We start from the raw sequence: 20,119 nt of genomic DNA on the forward strand, positions 1-20,119 counted from the left end.
CGTTTAACTCTAGACAGCAGCGTAGAACTGGCGTTCAATGCCATTTTACGTCGTCTAAACTCGTTCAAAGTATAAACTATTATACATTTCTGGAAAGCCCTGGATGTCTACTTTCCAACGCAATTGGAAGCGCGCCATTTTGAGTTCTGTAGCTCCAGAAAATTTACTTTGAGTGCAGGGAGGTCAGAATCCAACAGCATCAGCAGTCCTTCTTCAACCTCTGAATCTGATTTTTGCTCAAGTCCCTCAATTTCAGCCAGAAAATACCTGAAATCACAGAAAAATACACAAACTCATAGTAAAGTCCAGAAATATGAATTTAACATAAAAACTAATAAAAATATCCCTAAAAGTAACTAGATTCTACTAAAAACATACTAAAAACAATGCTAAAAAGCGTATAAATTATCCGCTCATCACCTTGCTTGCCATTTCCAACGTTAGTGACAAAGTTGAGTGTCACTAACGTTGGCTCATCATTCCCTTATCCACGTTAGCTTCCACGTTAACTAAGTTAACGTGGGAGTTAACGTGGCTCATGGTGGCATGTGTGGCTCCTTCCAACGTTAGTGATAATGTTGGGTGTCACTAACGTTGGCGATCACCTTCCTTCTTCACGTTAGCTTCCACGTTAACTACGTTAACGTGGAAGTCAACGTGGCTTATTGGGGGCTTGTGTGCTTCCAACGTTAGTGACAATGTTGGGTGTCACTAACGTTGTCGACCACTTTGTTTCTTCACGTTAGCTTCCACGTTAACTAGGTTAACATGGGAGTTAACGTTGCTTAATGTGCTTTGGCCAACGTTAGTGACAATGTTGAGTGTCACTAACGTTGGCTTCCCCCCTTTCTTCTTAACGTTAGAGGCCACGTTAACTAAGTTAACGTGGACTCTAACGTGGCCACTCATGATCTTGGTCCAACGTTAGTGATAATGTTAAGTGTCACTAACGTTGGCTTCATTTCTTTACTTCCATGTTAGAGTTCACGTTAACTTAGTTAACGTGACTCTTAACATGGGCAATGATGGCTTCGAGAGCGTTATTGGCAATCACTTTTCTCATTAACTTTGCAAGTTACTCCCATTCCACGTTAGTGTTAACGTTAGTGTAACTAACGTAGCCACTAATGTGGTTCTTCTTTGCTTCCCTTGTCCTGAAATCAAGCAATAAAGTGCATCAAAGTTCTAGTCCAAGTCATGGGAAATGCAACATCCAATTTGTCCTTAAATTCATGCAAAAATCCTCATGAAATCATGTAAAGTGCACAATGTATGCTTGAATCAAGATGTAAGTGAATATCTACCCAAAACTAGCTTATTTCCTAAGGAAATGCATGAAACTACCCTAACAACAGTAAAGAAAAGGTCAGTGAAACTGGCCAAAATGCCTTGGAATCATCAATGAACTTAGTTCCAATTAGATGAGCGGGGCTAGTAGCCTTTTTGCTTCTGAACAGTTTTGGCATCTCACTTTATCCTTTGAAGTTCAGAATGATTGGCATCCATAGGAACTCAGAATTCAGATAGTGTTATTGATTCTCCTAGTTTAGTATGTTGATTCTTGAACACAGTTACTTTATGAGTCTTGGCCGTGACCCTAAGCATTTTGTTTTCCAGTATTACCATCGGATACATAAATGCCACAGACACATAACTGGGTGAACCTTTTCAGATTCTGACTCAGCTTTGCTAGAGTCCCCAGTTAGAGATGTCCAGAGCTCTTAAGCACACTCTTTTTGCTTTGGACCATGACTTTAACCACACAGTCTCAAGCTTTTCACTTGACACCTTCACGCCACAAGCACATGGTTAGGGACAGCTTGATTTAGCTGCTTAGGCCAGGATTTTATTCCTTTGGGCCCTCCTATCCATTAATGCTCAAAGCCTTGGATCCTTTTTACCCTTGCCTTTTGGTTTAAAGGGCTATTGGCTTTTTCTGCTTGCTTTTTCTTTTTCTTTCTCTTTTTTTCTTTATTTTTTTGCCATTTTTTTCGCAAGCTTTGCTTTCACTGCTTTTTCTTGCTTCAAGAATCAATTTTATGATTTTTTAGATTATCAATAACATTTCTCTTTTTTCATTATTCTTTCAAGAGCCAACAATTTTAACATTCATAAACAACAAATTCAAAAATATGTACTGTTCAAGCATTCATTCAGAAAACAAAAAGTATTGCCACCACATCAAAATAATTAAACTAATTTCAAGATAGAATTGGAAATCATGCACTTCTTGTTCTTTTGCAAATAAAAACATTTTTCATTTAAGAAAGGTGAAGGATTCATAGGACACTCATATCTTTAAGACATAGACACTAGACACTAATGATCATGTAATAAAGACACAAATATAGACAAAACATAAAGCATAGAATTCGAAAAACAGAAAAAATAAGAACAAGGAAATTAAAGAACGGGTCCACCTTAATGATGGCGGCTAATTCTTCCTCTTGAAGATCTTATGGAGTGCTTGAGCTCCTCTATCTCTCTTCCTTGCCTTTGTTGCTCCTCCCTCATGGCTCTTTGGTCCTATCTTATTTCATTGAGGATAATGGAGTGCTCTTGGTACTCCATCCTTAGTTGCCCCATGTTAGAACTCAGTTCTTCTAAGGAGGTGTTAATTTGCTCCCAATAATTGTGTGGAGGAAAGTGCATCACTTGAGGTATCTCATGGATTTCTTGATGAGGAATTTTCTCATGCTCTTGTTGAGATCCATGAGTGGGCTCTCTTATTTGCTCCATCCTTTTCTTAGTGATGGGCTTGTCTCCTTCAATGAGGATGTCTTCCTCTATGACAATTCCAGCTGAATTGCATAGGTTACAGATGAGATGAGGGAAGGCTAACCATGCCAAAGTAGAGGGCTTGTCCTCCACCTTGTAGAGTTCTAGAGGTATGATCTCATAAACTTCTACTTTCTCTCCATTCATGATACTGTGGATCATGATAGCCCGGTCTATTGTAACTTCAGACTGGTTGCTAGTAGGAATAGTAGAGCGCTGGATGAACTCCAACCATCCCCTAGCCACAGGTTTGAGGTCAAGCCTTCTTAGTTGAACCGGCTTGCCTCTTGAGTCTCTCTTCCATTGAGCTCCTTTCACACAAATGTCCCTAAGGACTTGGTCCAACCTTTGATCAAAGTTGACCCTTCTAGTGAAAGGATGAGGATCTCCTCTCATCATTGGCAAGTTAAATGCCAACCTCACATTTTCCGGACTGAAATCCAAGTAATTCCCCCGAACCATTGTGAGCCAATTCTTTGGGTTCGGGTTCATACTTTGATTATGGTTCTTAGTGATCCATGCATTAGCATAGAACTCTTGAACCATTAAGATTCCGACTTGTTGGATTGGGTTGGTAATAGCTTTCCAACCTCTTCTTTGAATCTCTCGTCGGATCTTCGGATATTCACCCTTTTTGAGCATGAAGGGGACTTCGGGAATCACTTTTTTCTTGGCCACAACTTCATAGAAGTGGTCTTGATGGACCTTTGAGATGAATCTCTCCATCTCCCATGTCTCGGAGGTGGAAGCAATTGCCTTTCCTTTCCTCTTTCTAGAGGTTTCTCCGGTCTTAGGTGCCATTAGTGGTTATGGAAAAATAGAAAAGCAGAGCTTTTTCCACACCAAACTTAAAAGGTTTGCTCGTCCTCGAGCAAAAGAAGAAAGAAAAGAGGGTAGTGTTGGTTTCGGCCAAGGGGGGAAAGAATTGTTTGTGATGTGTAAAAGTGAAGGTAGTGAGGAGGGCTATTTATAGGGTAGGGGAGAGAGGGAATCCATGTGAGAATGGGTGGGTTTTATGATAGATGGATGTGAGTGGTGAAGAGAATATGGGGAAGAGGGTAAGATTTGATAGGTGAATGGTGTTTGGGGAAGAGGTATTGATGTGATTGGTCAAGGATATTTGGGAAAGAGTGTTATGGAAAGGTGTGAACATTAGAGAAAAAGAGGTGGGGTAGGTGGGGATCCTGTGGGGTCCACAAATACTGAGGTGTCAAGGAATTCTGCTCCCTGCACCATTCTGGCATTCAAACGCCCTCTGTGTGCCAATTCTGGCGATAAACGCCAGCTCTGCTACCTTTCCTAGCGTTAAACGCCAGTCTGTCTGCCATTTCTGGCGTTTAACGCCAGCCAGGTGCCAGACACCCTTTTCTGGCGTTAAACACCCAGAGTGTTGCCCATTCTGGCGTTTAACGCCCAGAATGCTGCCAGGCTGGGCGTTAAACGCTCATTCTGCTATCCTTACTGGCGTTCAAACGCCAGTAAGACTGTCCTCCATGGTGTGCTATTTTTGATGCTGTTTTTTATTTTGCTTTAATTCTGCAGTTGTTTTTATGACTTCACATGATCATCAACCTAAAGAAAACATAGAATAACAATGGAATATAGATAAATATAATTAAATAACATTGGGTTGCCTCCCAACAAGCGCTTCTTTAATGTCAACAGCTTGACAGTAAGCCCTTAGAGAGCTTCACAGAGATTTAGAGCTTAATGGTGGCCTCCCAACACCAAACTTAGAAGTTGAGTGTGGGGGCTCTGTTTGACTCTGTATTAAGAGAAGCCTTTCATGCTTCCTCTCCATGGTTACAGAAGAAGATCCTTGAGCCTTGAACACAAGGTAGTCCTCATTCAATTGAAGGACTAACTCTCCTCTGTCCACATCAATCACAGCATTTGCTGTGGCTAGGAAGGGTATTCCAAGAATAATGGATTCATCCTCATCCTTCCCAGTGTCTAGGATTATGAAATCAGCAGGGATGTAAAAGCCTTCAACCTTCACTAAGACATCCTCTACAAGTACATAAGCCTATTTCCTTGAATTGTCTGCCATCTCTAGTGAGATTCTTGCAGCTTGTACCTCAAAGGTCCCTAGTTTCTCCATTATAGAAAGTGGCATGAGGTTTATACTTGAACCAAGGTCACACAGAGCCTTCTTAAAGGTCATGGTGCCTATGATACAAGGTATTAAGAACTTTCCGGGATCTGGTTTCTTCTGAGGTAACTTTAGTTGCCCCAAAGCATTCAGTTCTTTGATGAGCAATGGAGGTTCATCCTCCCAAGTCTCATTACCAAATAACTTGGCATTTAGCTTCATGATTGCTCCTAGATACTGAGCAACTTTCTCTTCAATAATATCTTTATCCTCTTCAGAGGAAGAGTACTCATCAGAGCTCATGAATGGCAACAGTAAGTTCAGTAGAATCTCTATGGTCTCTATATGAGCCTCAGATTCCTTTGGTTCCTCAATAGGGAACTCCTTAGGGGTCAGTGGACGTCCATTAAGGTCTTCCTCATTATAAATCACTGCCTTTTGACTCTCTCCAGGTTCGTCCATGTTGGGTGTATTGATGGCCTTGCGCTCTCTCTTTGGATTATCTTCTGTATTGCTTGGGAGAGTACTAGGAAGAGTTTCAGTAACTCTTTTACTCAGTTGACTCACTTGTGCCTCCAAATTTCTAATAGAGAACCTTGTTTCAATCATAAAACTGATTGTGGTCTTAGATAGATCAGAGACTATGGCTGCTAAGTCAGAGAGGCTCTGCTTAGAATTCTCTGTCTGTTGCTCAGAAGATGATGGAAAAGGCTTGCTATTGCCAAACCTATTTCTCCCACCATTATTATTATTGAAGCCTTGATTAGGCTTCTGCTAATCCTTCCATGAGAAATTAGGAAGATTTCTCCATGAAGGATTATAGGTGTTTCCATAGGATTCTCCCATGTAATTCACCACTTCCATTCAAGGATTCTTAGGGTCATAAGCTTCTCCTTCAGGGGAGGCTTCTTTAGTACTACTTGATGCAGCTTGCATTCCAGTCAGATTCTGAAAAATCATATTGACTTGCTGAGTTAATATTTTATTCTGAGCCAATATTACATTCAGAGTATCAATCTCCAAAACTCCTTTCTTCTGAGTTATCTCATTATTCACAGGATTTCTTTCAGACGTATACATGAACTTGTTATTTGCAACCATTTCAATGATTTCCTGGGATTCTGCAGGTGTTTTCTTCAAATGAAGATATTGATAAACCCCAATTTTGTGGTTTATCTTGTGCTTATTTTGGGGGATTTTATCAATATTTCTCACACTTATTCACAAGAAATGCATGGTTTTGTGTTCACTTCCCAATATTGCTCTATGATGTAAAACATGCTTATTTTGCCTTAAAATTGCCATATTTTAATCCTCTTCTATTTCCATTTGATGCCGTGATGTATTTGTTGAGTAATTTCAGGAATTATAGAGTAGGAATAACTTAGAAGAGAGGGAGAAAGCATGTACAAAAGGGAGGAAAAACATGAAGAATTGAGATCTTTGGAAAAGCAGCATCGGCGCGCTCGCGCACTCCATGCGCACGCGTGGATGGGATTGGCTGGAAGCGGCGCGTGAGGATGGACGCATCCACGCAAATCAGGAGAATCTTATCGACGCGCACGCGCACTTGGCGCGCACGCGTAGAACGCAAGAGCAATTGGCGCGCGCGCACGCGTGGAAGGCTGCACGTGACCTCATTAAAGGAAATCGTGCCTGGCGATTTCTGAGGCTCATTAGGCCCAATTTCAAGCTGCTTCTGCATGGAAAAAGACCCAAGGATGCTAGGGGAAATGGGGGATCACTCATTTTACACTAGGACATAATTTTTAGTTAGTTTTTGGTTCTTTGGTTATTCTAGAGAGAGAAACCCTTGTTCCTCTCTAGATCTAGTTTTAATTTGATCTTCCCTTATTGATTTGTGACTTGAATCTTGTTAATTACTAGTCTTAATTGTTCAATTTGAATTTCTTGTTACAATTTTGCTTATATCTTGTGATAGTTTATGAATTCTTGTCAATTCCCATTTTATACCCATTTCATGAATGTTGTGAATCTTGACTTGTTGATGTTACATTGATGATTTCTATGCTTAGCCTTGTTGTTTGGATGATTGCATGTTGATAATTGTTAGTGGGTATTTGTAGAACTCAATTTAATTGCTACTTTGAACATGTCTTTTGTTAGTGCTTACCAAGTGTTTGATGAATTGTTTACTTTGATCATTGAGTAGTTCTTTTTCACTCTTGGCTTAGGTCAAGGGAATTGGGTAAACTTGAGTCATTGGGTCTAATGGATTTGATGATTTGGGAGCCCTAGGTGGTCAATTTGATACTCATTGATGCCAACCCACTACTAATCTAATTAGTAGGTAGGTTGGGACTTATGGGTTGATGTGATCAGGGCCATTTGACGTACTTCAAGTCTAGGAGTAGATATCACGTACTTAAGACTTGAGAGTAGACTTAATGAGCTTGGTTCCTTCTAATTGTCAAGGTATAGTTGTTAGACAAGGATGGTGATCCCAATTTCCGAGCCTAGCCAAGAGTTACCTTTATTATTCATACTTGAAAACCAACTTTCTCAACCAATTTCTCTAGTTGTAGTTTCTTATTTGGGTCACAATAGAATTAAGTGGAAGGTTGTTTATTCATTTAAAGTGCTTATGTTTTGTTTAGTTGATTGAATTAGTTGTTGCATTTTAAGATTACTTGTTTGTTAAGATTCCCATTTATTTTCATGCTTATAACTCACAACCCCGGATTTCTAACCAATGTCGAAGCACATGATTGCCCATTCCTTGTGAGACGACCCGAGATTTGAATACTTTGGTTAATTCTATTGGGGTTGAACTTGTGACAACCAAATCCCTCTTCTAAATTTGACCCCCGAGGATTGTTGTTGGTAGAGTTATACTTACAACGCGGTTTTCTTGAAGAGAATCTTTACCAATACATATTTGGGTGCTTCTGTGACAGTGGTCAAATTTTTGGCGCCGTTGCCGGGGAATGGTTGCAACATATGCCTTGATATTGGTTATGTGAATATGTGAATATTGTAGATAGTTTACTTCTTTAATTACTTAGCCATAGTTTAGATTTCCTTTACATTTATGCTATGACTTTCAAGTTTGATGACTCGGTCTCAACCGAACTCTAGCTTGGCCAATTTTGTTCCCGAGATCGAAAGGACTTTATTACACACTCGGCAAGCTAGGCGGCGGTTGGACTATACACCTAGTACTTCGGCCTCTCTTGAGGAAAACACCGAATCACTAGACGTTACCGAGAGTGACTTGGAGTCTGTTACTTCCTATTCTTCTATTGGCACTACTAATACATCTTCGCATCCTACAGGTGAGCCACATATGGCGGAGCCACGCCGGATCACTTTGCATGAGCAAAGAGCTCCGGATATCATACTTCAACCATTGCAAGCAAGGTATCCTAACCTTGATCCGAACTTTGAGTTGAAGAGTAGCTTGATAAATCTACTTCCTAAGTTTCATGGGTTGCCGGGTCAAGACCCCATCCGACATTTGAAGGATTTTCAAGTTGCTTGTTCTACGGCTCGAAGGCATGGAGCCGATGAGGTAGCTATCATGGTTTTTGCCTTCCCATTCTCTCTTGAAGCGCAAGCAAAAACATGGTTCTATTCGCTACCGGATGAGATTGTGACTAATTGGGATTTCTTGAGAAGAGAGTTTCTTGATAAATTCTTTCCATCGGAGAAGACCGACTACATCCGGAAGGAGATTTCGGGCATAATGCAAAGAGACCAAGAGAGTTTGTACGAGTATTGGTCTTGGTTTAAGAGGTTATTGGAGTCATGTCCACACCACGGAATGACCACTAACTTGCTCATTAGCTACTTTACCGGAGGTCTTTGTACGGAGGATAGAAGATTGCTCACCGCTTCTAGTGGTGGCTCCCTTTCAAAAAACAAGACGGAGGGAGAAGCTTGGGATTTGATAAAGAATTTTGCCGAATCTACACAACACACAAGAGTGAGGAGTAACCCCCTTAAGGGTGTGGTAGAACCATCCCCTTCCGAATCAAGCTTAACCAAGGCACTTGGGGATATGACCATCATCCTTACACAAATTCAAAGAGATCAAAAGGAATACTACTCCATCAAAGCCATCCAAGCCCCACCTCCAGTTGCGCAACTTGAAGGCCCTCCTAGAATTTGTGGTTTGTGCTCTAGCACCACACATTACACCGACCAATGCCATCAAATTCAAGAGGAACATGCTCTTGTGGTAGCCAATGTGAATTACAACAACCGTCCACCCTACCCTTCTCAAGGTCAAAACAATTACCATCAAGGTGGTAGTCAATATCAAGGGTGGAGAGATAATGCACAAGGAAGCAATCAAAACCAAAGATGGAACAACTCTCCTTCTCATCACAACAGCAACCAATCTTCACCCCAATATCACCACAACAACACCAACTACCAAGCCAACCAAGGCCACTCCAACCAAACCCAAAACAACTACACTAAGTACCAAGCACCACATCATAGACAACAAAATCAAAACCCAACTCCTCCATCTTCCAACAATCAAGTTGAAGAGCTTAGAGCCGCTATGGAAAAGCGAGATGAAAGCAACAAGGCTCAATTTGATGCCTTGAGTACTCAATTGGCTAACCTCGCCAACTTGCTTTCAAAGATGAACATGTCAAACCACCCACCAAATTCCAATAACAACACCAACCAACCCTCAAGTTCTTCAAGCCTTCCATCCCAACCCCAACCAAACCCAAAGGGCGGTCTCAACGCCATCACTCTAAGGTCGGGGACTACATTAGAGGAGATACCTCCAAGGGGAATGGAGAAGGTTCATGAGAGAGAGGTAGTTGTTGAAGCTCCACATGAAGAAGAGGTGGTAGATAAAAGACATGAGGAAGAAGGAGTAAACCTCAAGGAGCCCAAGAGGAAAGCTATAGTGGATGAGTCCGTTCCTATTCCATTCCTTTCCATGGTGAAGAAAGCAAAGAAGACACCGAAATTTGATTTGAACATGCTTCAAGTGTTCAAAAAGGTTGAGGTAACTATACCGCTCCTCGATGCTATTCAACAAATTCTAAAGTATGCAAAATTTTTGAAAGACTTGTGTACACACAAAGATAGGATAGGAGAATTGGAGACATTATCCTTGGGTAGTTCAATCTCTTCCTTGATGGAACCTATTCCAAGAAAATGTGGTGACCCGGGACCATGCTTAGTGTCTTGTTGTATTGGTGGATACACTTTTCATGATTGTATGTGTGACTTGGGAGCTTGTGTTAGCATCATGCCGCTTTCTATCTATGTGCGGTTGAATTTAGCTCCACTGAAGAAGTCGGCGGCGAGGTTTGCCTTAGCCGATAAAAGTGTGATCACAGTGATGGGAATAGCGGAAGATGTACTTGTGGCAATTAAGGTTTTGGTCTTTCCGGTCGACTTCTACATCCTTGAAATGCCTCCAACAGAAAATAGAAGCTCATCCTCCGTTCTACTTGGTAGACCCTTCCTCAAAACCTCCAAATTCAAGCTAGATGCCTTCACCGGTATATATTCCTCTAGGGTTGGAGACAAGACTATCAAGTTCAATTTAGAGGAAGCCATGAAACATCCTCCCGAAGAACATTCTATGCTCCGATGCGATGTAATTGATGAAGTGGTAGCAGAAGTGCAAGAGGAAAACCATGACAAGTTATGCTACCCCACTATTGAGGAGAAGGATGACCAAGAGGATGAACAAGAAAAAGAAATTGCCAAGAATGAGTCCCATGAGCTTGATGAAAAGGAACCTCATCTTGAGGTAAAAAGTGAACTGAAGCCCCTTCCATCTCATTTGAAATATGCGTTCTTAGAGGACAACCAAGGGTTTTCGGTCATTATTGCTAGTGACCTCTCAAGTGAAGAAGAGGAAAAGCTCCTAGATGTTCTAAGAAAGTACAAGAAAGCGATAGGATGGAGCCTAGCAGATATTGTGGGAATTGACCCCCGCAAGTGCATGCATAGGATATTTCTCCAAGATGGAGCCAAGCCGGTTAGGCAACCGCAAAGGAGGCTCAACCCGACTATCCTTGATGTAGTGAAGAAAGAGGTCACTCGATTACTGGATGCGGACATCATATACCCAATTTCCGACAGTGAGTGGGTGAGCCCGGTTCAAGTTGTTCCCAAGAAGTCAGGCATCACAACGGTCAAGAAGGACGACGGTGAAATGGTTACTAAAAGGGTACAAAATACATGGCGAGTATGTATTGACTACAGAAGATTGAACGCCGCCACACGAAAGGACCATTACCCCCTACCTTTCATTGATCAGATGCTAGACCGCTTGGCAGGTAAATCTCACTACTGCTTTCTTGATGGATTTACTGGATATTTTCACATATATATTGCTCCTGAAGATCAGGAGAAGACCATGTTTATATGTCTGTTTGGCACCTTTGCCTATAAAAGGATGCCATTTGGACTATGTAACGCACCCGCTACCTTTCAGCGGTGCTGACGAGTGTCTTCTCCGATCTAATGGAGAATTGTCTAGAAATTTTTATGGACGACTTTAGCGTTTATGGTATCTCATTCGATTGTTGTTTAGAGAGCTTGGCCAAGGTCCTAGCTAGATGTGTTGACACTAACCTTGTCTTAAATTTTGAAAAATGTCACTTTATGGTACGACAAGGCATAGTGTTAGGACATGTAGTCTCTAGTGAAGGCATTTCTGTGGACCTGGCCAAGGTCGATGTTATTACTACTTTGCCTCACCCCTCATCCGTGAGGGAGGTCCGCTCGTTTTTGGGACATGCAGGATTTTACAGGCGCTTTATCAAGGACTTCAGCAAGATTGCTTTGCCATTGTCGCGCCTACTCAAAAAGGATGTGGATTTTGAGTTTGACAGTGAGTGTGTGAAAGCATTTGAAGAGTTAAGGAAAGTTCTCACCATAGCACCGATTGTGCGAGGCCCCAATTGGACGTTGCCATTCGAGATAATGTGCGATGCGTCAAACTATGCTATACGTGCCGCGCTTGCACAGCGCGAGGGTAAACTCCCTTATGTCATTGCTTACTCTTCTAAGACACTAGATGCAGCACAATCCAACTATACCACTACCGAAAAAAAACTCTTAGCCATTGTTCATGCTTTAGATAAATTCAGATCTTATTTTCTAGGTTCAAAGATAGTGGTATACACGGATCATGCAGCTTTAAAGTACTTATTGACAAAGAATGAGTCAAAGCCTAGACTCATACGTTGGATCTTGCTTTTGTAAGAATTTGACATTGAGATTAGGGACCGGAGTGGATCTCAAAACCTGGTTGCGGATCATTTAAGCCGCATTGAGAATTTAAAAATTGATCCATTTCCGATCAATGACTCATTCCCATTGGATAGTTTGCATGCTGTGTCGGATAGCCTTCCTTGGTTTGCCCCAATGGCAAACTACTTGGTTGCAAGAATCTTCCCTCCCAACCTTTCGAAAAACCAAAGGGACAAGTTGAGGAGTGATTCCAAATACTATATTTGGGATGACCCTCACTTGTGGAAGAGAGGTGTGGACCAAGTAATCCGAAGGTGTGTCCCGGAATCCGAATTCCAACCAATTCTTGAAGCTTGCCATTCGTCCGAATGTGGTGGCCACTTTGGCCCACAAAGGACCGCTAAAAAAGTGTTGGATTGTGGATTCTGGTGGCCAACCTTATTCAAGGATGCTAACCGATTATGTGTGTCTTGCCATCAGTGTCAGAAGTCAGGAAACGCATCCCAGAGGGATGAAATGCCTCAGCAACCTATGTTGTTCTGCGAGATATTTGATGTATGGGGCATTGACTTTATGGGACCGTTTCCCAACTCTAGTGTGTATCTGTATATTCTGTTAGCGGTTGACTAGGTATCAAAGTGGGTAGAGGCCGTGCCTACCCGCCTTGATGACGCCAATACCGTTGTTTCTTTTATACGGAATCATATTGTATGCCGTTATGGGTCGCCACGAGCAATCGTGAGCGACCAAGGATCCCACTTTTGTAACAGGAAAGTGGAAGCATTTCTCAAGCGCTATAGAGTGACGCATAAGGTTGCTACTGCTTACCATCCGCAAACAAATGGGCAAGCGGAAGTGTCCAACCGGGAGATCAAGAGAATCTTGGAAAAAGTGGTCAATCCACAAAGAAAGGATTGGAGCCTCCGGTTAGGGGATGCACTATGGGCATATAGGACGGCCTACAAGACCCCGATAGGGATGAGCCCTTTCCGGATCGTCTATGGTAAGGCATGCCACCTTCCGGTGGAGATTGAGCATCGAGCCTATTGGGCGGTAAAGCAGTGCAACATGGATCTAGCCAAGGCGGGTGAAGCTAGGAAGCTACAATTAGAGGAGCTTGAATGCTTGAGGAATGAGTCATATGAGAATGCCCGAATCTACAAAGAAAAGACTAAAGCATTCCATGACCATCACATTCGGAGGAAGGACTTTCAAGAGGGAGATGATGTCCTTCTCTACAACTCAAGGCTCCGATTTATGCCTGGCAAGCTCCGCTCTAGATGGGAAGGACCTTTCAAGGTGAAGGAGATGAAGCCCTACGGAGTGGTGGAATTGTTTGATCCCAAAAGTGAAGCGACTTTCAAGGTGAATGGACATAGAGTGAAGAAGTATCATGGTTGCAAGTCTCCAAGAGAGCTAGAAGTGTACATATTGGAGGATGCACCAAGAAGAGAGAAAGCTTAAGAGAAGGACCGTCCAACTTAAGGACGTTAAAGAAAAGTGCTTGGTGGGAGGCACCCCACCATGGTAACATCTTCCTTGTTTATACCATCTTCTTAGTATTTCAGGTTTCTTGTGAATTTTAGGATCTTTTGTTGATTGATTGAGTGCATAGGGATGTTAGTTTTGCTGATTTTATTGGGTAGAAAAATATGTTCTTGTAGATAGGGTGTGCAAAAGTGAAGAAAACAACAATTTGTCTTTGAAAAAGAGCACCGACGCGCCAGCGCATAGTGCGCGCGCGCGCCGGTAGCAATTCCTAACTCTTGGGCCAATTACCCGAGAGTTATGCCCACTTCATGCCCAACTCGCGCCAGGCACTTACGTGTCCGCATACATGCCGCCCACGCGCACTCTGGCAATTTACCCATCGACGCGCTAGCGCACGGTGTGCGCACGCGCCAATGGCGAATATGACTTCTCTGGTACAAAAACCAGAGAGTTGTGCCACAATTGGGCCAACCTTGTGCCAGAACATACGCGTCCGCGCAGGGTGCGCGCCTGCGCACCTACCTTACTGACTCACTCTGGTACAAAAAACAGAGACTTGTGCTAACTTTGTGCCACTTTTGTGCCTGAGGCACAACCTCTCTTGCGCGCGCGTGCCACTGACGTGCCCGCGCCATCTACTATCACTCTCACCGACGCGCCAGCACACCTTGTGCGCGCGCGCCGGTTGCGCGAGTCAATTTAAGACCTTCGCGCCTTGCCCTGTTTTCCTTTCTTTCAACCCCTTCTCTTCTTTAGTTTCTTTCTACTCTCAATCCATCACTTCTCTTCTCTTCTTCTTCTTCCACAACCCACCAACATTGTCTCCGGCCACTCACTGGTGACAACCACTCTTTCCCAGTGGCGCTACACTTCTCCTATTTTCTCTCTCATCTTCACAAAAGAAGATTCAACCTTGCTTTTTCGTACTCATCAAGGTTTAGCTTCTTCCATTCCTTTACTTCCATTTTTTCCTTACATTATTTCTTCTAATTAGATACTTCTTATTGCCTTACGTAGTTTCTCTTTTACTTGATGATCATGTTTCTTGTTTTTGTTTGCTTACTCTTCCTTTATTTCTCCATGGATGTTGCACTTGAGCTTAATTTGCATTACTAGATCTTTTGTCACTCTTTTACCATTGTGTGATGTTTATGTGATGATTGATGTTCTATTTTGGGCTTTGAATTGGTTTAGTATCTCATAATTGCTCATTGCTCGATTATTGCATGCCAAGTGTTCGAGGAAATGCACACATCCCATTTTGGCTCAATTTAGCCATGTACTTTTCAATTGTTGCTCCTTCCTCATTCACTTGCTTTCTCTTAAATGCATTGAGCCTAACTTGTGTGCTTGTAGTTGATACTTACCAGTTAAACATTCATTGAATATGACTTGCTCTTTATTATCGATGCTTGAGACCACTCTTCTCATGCCATTGCATGCATTACTCCCTCTTGCATCCCATGCCAAGTGTTATGACCCTTGCTTTTACATCTACCACGGGCATTACAATTCACTTGCATGTCTTTTGTCAAATTGATTCTTGGGTGTAATGTTTTCCTTCTTTCTCTCCCTTTTTAGGATGGCCACCAAGAAAGGCAAGGAGATAGCTCCAAGGAAACCAGCCGCAAAAAGGGCACCCCAAAAATTAAATTTTAAGGCGCGTTCTTCAATAGGAGCCAAACCCCTATCAAAGAAAGGAAAGACACCCGCTCCTATTGATGAGAATGACAAGGGCAAACCGGCAAGAGACTCTTCAAGGTTCCCCAACCGCTTCTGTGAACTTAAGTTCCCTTCCATAGCCGTAAGGAACTATCACCCTGAGTATCTACTAGCTCCGCCGGACAAGGTTGCTCCTTATATTCTGCCCCGCATTGAACAGCGAGGATGGGAGTTTCTCTTGAGGAAACCAAAGGAAATCAACCTCTCTTGGGTGGAAGAATTTTATACTAACTACCACATTTCCTCTCTTCAATCGGTATACATGCGCCGGAAGCAAGTCTCAGTTTCAGAAGAGGCTATTCAACAAGTGCTTAATGTTCTACCAGTGCCAAGTGACATGGATGGATACCAAGAAGTCTTATGTCAGTGAGAGGAGTATGGATTCAATTGGGACTCGATCCTCCGAGTCATTGCTGAGCCATAATCTTCTTGGATCCAAGGTCAACAGCAGATGAGGCCCAAGAGTATTGACGCTCGCTTCCTCACTGTGGAAGCTAGAGCTTGGGCCCAAATCCTATCCCACTATGTGTTGTCTAGCACCCACAAGTCGTCCATCACGGTGGACCTTGCCTTGCTTGTGTGGTGTGTTCTCACGAAGAAGCTGGTGAACATTCTACCTCTTGTCAAGCAAGCAATGAGTCAAGTTCACGACCGGGGTAATTTGCCATTTCCAGCATTGGTGTCTGACTTAATTGCTGCTGCGGGTGTTTCTTGGGAAGCCAAGGATAAGAGGATTATGATTCCGGCTAAGGGCAATGTAGTCCCAAGCGGAAAATACCTACACCTTCCCATGAACAAACCAAGTCTCAACATGGCCTCGCCACTTCTTTTTCCTTCCAGCTCATCATCACCACCACTGAGATCCACATATCAAAGGATAGAAGATCTTCACCGGAAGCTTGATAGATATGAGCGGTGCAACCACCGCCGCTATACTTACATCAAGACACTTCTGGGTTTTGTTGCCCCTAGCATGGAGGAACCCGAAATATTCACATCCACCTCGAACCCAACTGATGGGAGGTCTGATGAAGGGGATAGTGAAGGCTCCGGTCCCGACCGTCCCTTGCGTATCATTCGTAGCACGGAGGACCTTGCTAAATTCTAAAAGTGTGGGGAGGTCGTCTGACCGATCTCCATGGGTAACGCCCTCTTCTCCTCAATACCCATGGATTTATTTTTCTCTTTTTATATATTGCATGTGTAGTTAGTCTTGCTTGTAATTACTCTTTGCATGATGGTTAGTTTCTATAGAGTTACTTGGTCAAAACAATAACTTTCTTTCCAAGAAACTGTGTTCTGGGTGACCTACCAAAAATTTTGAAAATTTTTGCAGTAAACTTGCTTTAAGAATGTATTTTGGAACATAGTAATTGAGTTAAGAACACAAGCATGAAAGTTTTGAGCCTATTGCATGGTTACATCTTTTAACCATTATTTCCATTCTTGTGTGCATTTCTCTCTCTCTCTCTATGAGTGTGATCCTTGCTTTGTCTGATTCTATATGTCAATTGCTTTATGTATGAATGCATTTGCATGATTGAGGCCATCATTTCAAAAGTCACTTTTCCCAAATAGCCTTAACCCTTATATCTACCATTTCTAACCAATTTTGAGCCTTTGATAAACCCTCTTGTTCTTAAATAGAGCTCATCAACAACCCTAAGTGAAAAACCATGAATGTCCCTGAATTTGAATCCTTGATTGGCTTAGGTGAGTTAGGATGTGTATCATTTAAATAGGAGGGTATACTTGGGAAATTCGGGTAGATATATAGGCATGTAATTGTAGTGTAATTGAAGATTCTAGGATTTTGGGAACATACTCATGTGTTAAATGATTAAACCGTATGCATTGATACTTTGGTTCACAAAGAAATCCCAAGAAAAGGGGATACATAGATATATATATATATATATATATATATATATATATGGAAAAAAAGAAAAAAAATAATAAAAAGAGAGAGAAAGCAATGAAAGGGGACAAAGATGCCCCAAGATAAAGTAACAAAAACAATGCATACGGGTGTGAATTGAAAAGAATGCATGAGTATGAAAAAAGGGTAAAACTCAAGGGTAGCTAGGAATGTATTGTAGTTGTATAGGTTGTTCTATGTGTCTAGTGGATCCTAGGTTGATCAAGGACTCAAATTTTGAACCCACTTGGTCATATACATCCTTACCTTCACCCTAGCCCCGTTACAACCCATGAATAAGACCTCATGATACTTGTAAGCATGCATTAAGTAATTGTTAATTGATTAGATGAAAGACAAATCTTGGAAAGCATGATTAGGAGGAGATTGAGTGACGAACCCTAGACACTTGAGCGAATAGAGCGGATACACTTCCGGTGAGGGTTCGATGCTCAATGCTTGTTCCCGGCTTTCACAAGCGTTCGTTCAGCAAGTCATATGCACTCTTTAGTGATATTCAATTTGGTAGGATTCATGAATTGCATACTATTTTCACCCTATATGCTCACATGTATTCTTGAAGGATAGATTTACTCTTGACCAAATATATAGATGATTTTACATTAGTTGCACGCATCCACTTAGGTAGTTTGCATTTCATAAACCCTTTCTCACCATGATCCTTGGTCTTTTCTTTTTATTTTAAGCATGAGGACATGCTTGGTTTAAGTGTGGGGAGATTTGATAAACCCCGATTTTGTTGTTTATCTTGTGCTTATTTTGGGGGATTTTATCAATATTTCTCACACTTATTCGCAAGAAATGCATGGTTTTGTGTTCACTTCCCAATATTGCTCTATGATGTAAAACATGCTTATTTTGCCTTAAAATTGCCAAATTTTAATCCTCTTGTATTGCCATTCGATGTCGTGATGTATTTGTTGAGTAATTTCAGGAATTATAGGGTAGGAATGACTTAGAAGAGAGGGAGAAAGCATGTACAAAAGGGAGGAAAAACATGAAGAATTGAGATCTTTGGAAAAGCAGCATCGGCGCGCTCGCGCACTCCACGCGCACGCGTGGATGGGATTGGCTGGAAGCTGCGCGCGAGGATGGACGCATCCGTGTGAATCAGGAGAATCTTATCGACGCGCACGCGCACTTGGCACGCACGCGTAGAACGCAAGAGCAATCGGCGCGCGCGCACGCGTGGAAGGCTGCACGTGACCTCATTAAAGGAAATCGTGCCTGGTGATTTCTGAGGCTCATTAGGCCCAATTTCAAGCTGCTTCTACATGGAAAAAGACCCAAGGATGCTAGGGGAAAGGGGGGATCACTCATTTTACACTAGGACATAATTTTTAGTTAGTTTTTGGTTCTTTGGTTATTCTAGAGAGAGAAACCCTTGTTCCTCTCTAGATCTAGTTTTAATTTGATCTTCCCTTGTTGATTTGTGACTTGAATCTTGTTAATTACTAGTCTTAATTGTTCAATTTGAATTTCTTGTTACAATTTTGCTTATATCTTGTGATAGTTTATGAATTCTTGTCAATTCCCATTTTATACCCATTTCATGAATGTTGTGAATCTTGACTTGTTGATGTTACATTGATGATTTCTATGCTTAGCCTTGTTGTTTGGATGATTGCATGTTGATAATTGTTAGTGGGTATTTGTAGAACTCAATTTAATTGCTACTTTGAACATGTCTTTTGTTAGTGCTTACCAAGTGTTTGATGAATTGTTTACTTTGATCATTGAGTAGTTCTTTTTCACTCTTGGCTTAGGTCAAGGGAATTGGGTAAACTTGAGTCATTGGGTCTAATGGATTTGATGATTTGGGAGCCCTAGGTGGTCAATTTGATACTCATTGATGCCAACCCACTACTAATCTAATTAGTAGGTAGGTTGGGACTTATGGGTTGATGTGATCAGGGCCATTTGACGTACTTCAAGTCTAGGAGTAGATATCACGTACTTAAGACTTGAGAGTAGACTTAATGAGCTTGGTTCCTTCTAATTGTCAAGGTATAGTTGTTAGACAAGGATGGTGATCCCAATTTCCGAGCCTAGCCAAGAGTTACCTTTATTATTCATACTTGAAAACCAACTTTCTCAACCAATTGCTCTAGTTGTAGTTTCTTGTTTGGGTCACAATAGAATTAAGTGGAATGTTGTTTATTCATTTAAAGTGCTTATATTTTGTTTAGTTGATTGAATTAGTTGTTGCATTTTAAGATTACTTGTTTGTTAAGATTCCCATTTATTTTCATGCTTATAACTCACAACCCCGGATTTCTAACCAATGTCGAAGCACATGATTGCCCATTCTTTGTGAGATGACCCAAGGTTTGAATACTTCGGTTAATTCTATTGGGGTTGAACTTGTGGCAACCAAATCCCTCTTCTAAATTTGACCCCCGAGGATTGTTGTTGGTAGAGCTATACTTACAATGCGGTTTTCTTGAGGAGAATCTTTACCAATACATCTTTGGGTGCTTCTGTGACAGCGGTCAGAGATCCACCAGCAGAGTGATCCAATGACATCTTGGATAATTCAGACAGACCATCATAGAATATACATAAGATGCTCCATTCTGAAAGCTTGTCAGAAGGACACCATCTGATCAATTGCTTATATCTTTCCCAAGCTTCATAGAGGGATTCACCTTCCTTCTGTCTGAAGGTTTGGACTTCCACTCTAAGCTTGCTCAACTTTTGAGGTGGAAACAATTTGGCCAAGAAAGCATTGACTAACTTTTTCCAAGAGTTCAGGCTCTCTTTAGGTTGTGAGTCCAACCATATCCTAGCTCTGTCTCTTACAGCAAAGGGAAAAAGCATAAGTCTGTAGACCTCAGGATTAACCATATTGGTCTTAACAGTGTCATAGATTTGCAAGAATTCAGCTAACAACTGAT

The 20,119-nt window shown here is 41.8% G+C and overlaps 1 non-coding gene across 1 annotated transcript; it reads left to right on the forward strand.

The window, feature by feature from the left end:
* The first annotated feature begins 19,802 nt into the window (after window positions 1-19,802).
* LOC148548378 (small nucleolar RNA R71) lies at window positions 19,803-19,910 on the forward strand. The gene has a single exon (XR_015897962.1). It is a non-coding gene; the product is annotated as a small nucleolar RNA R71 (small nucleolar RNA).
* Window positions 19,911-20,119: the final 209 nt, after the last annotated feature.

Source organism: Arachis ipaensis, chromosome B8 (genome assembly GCF_059453495.1).
Source record: "Arachis ipaensis isolate K30076 ecotype BB chromosome B8, ASM5945349v1, whole genome shotgun sequence".
In the NCBI taxonomy this organism is placed as follows: Eukaryota; Viridiplantae; Streptophyta; class Magnoliopsida; order Fabales; family Fabaceae; genus Arachis; species Arachis ipaensis.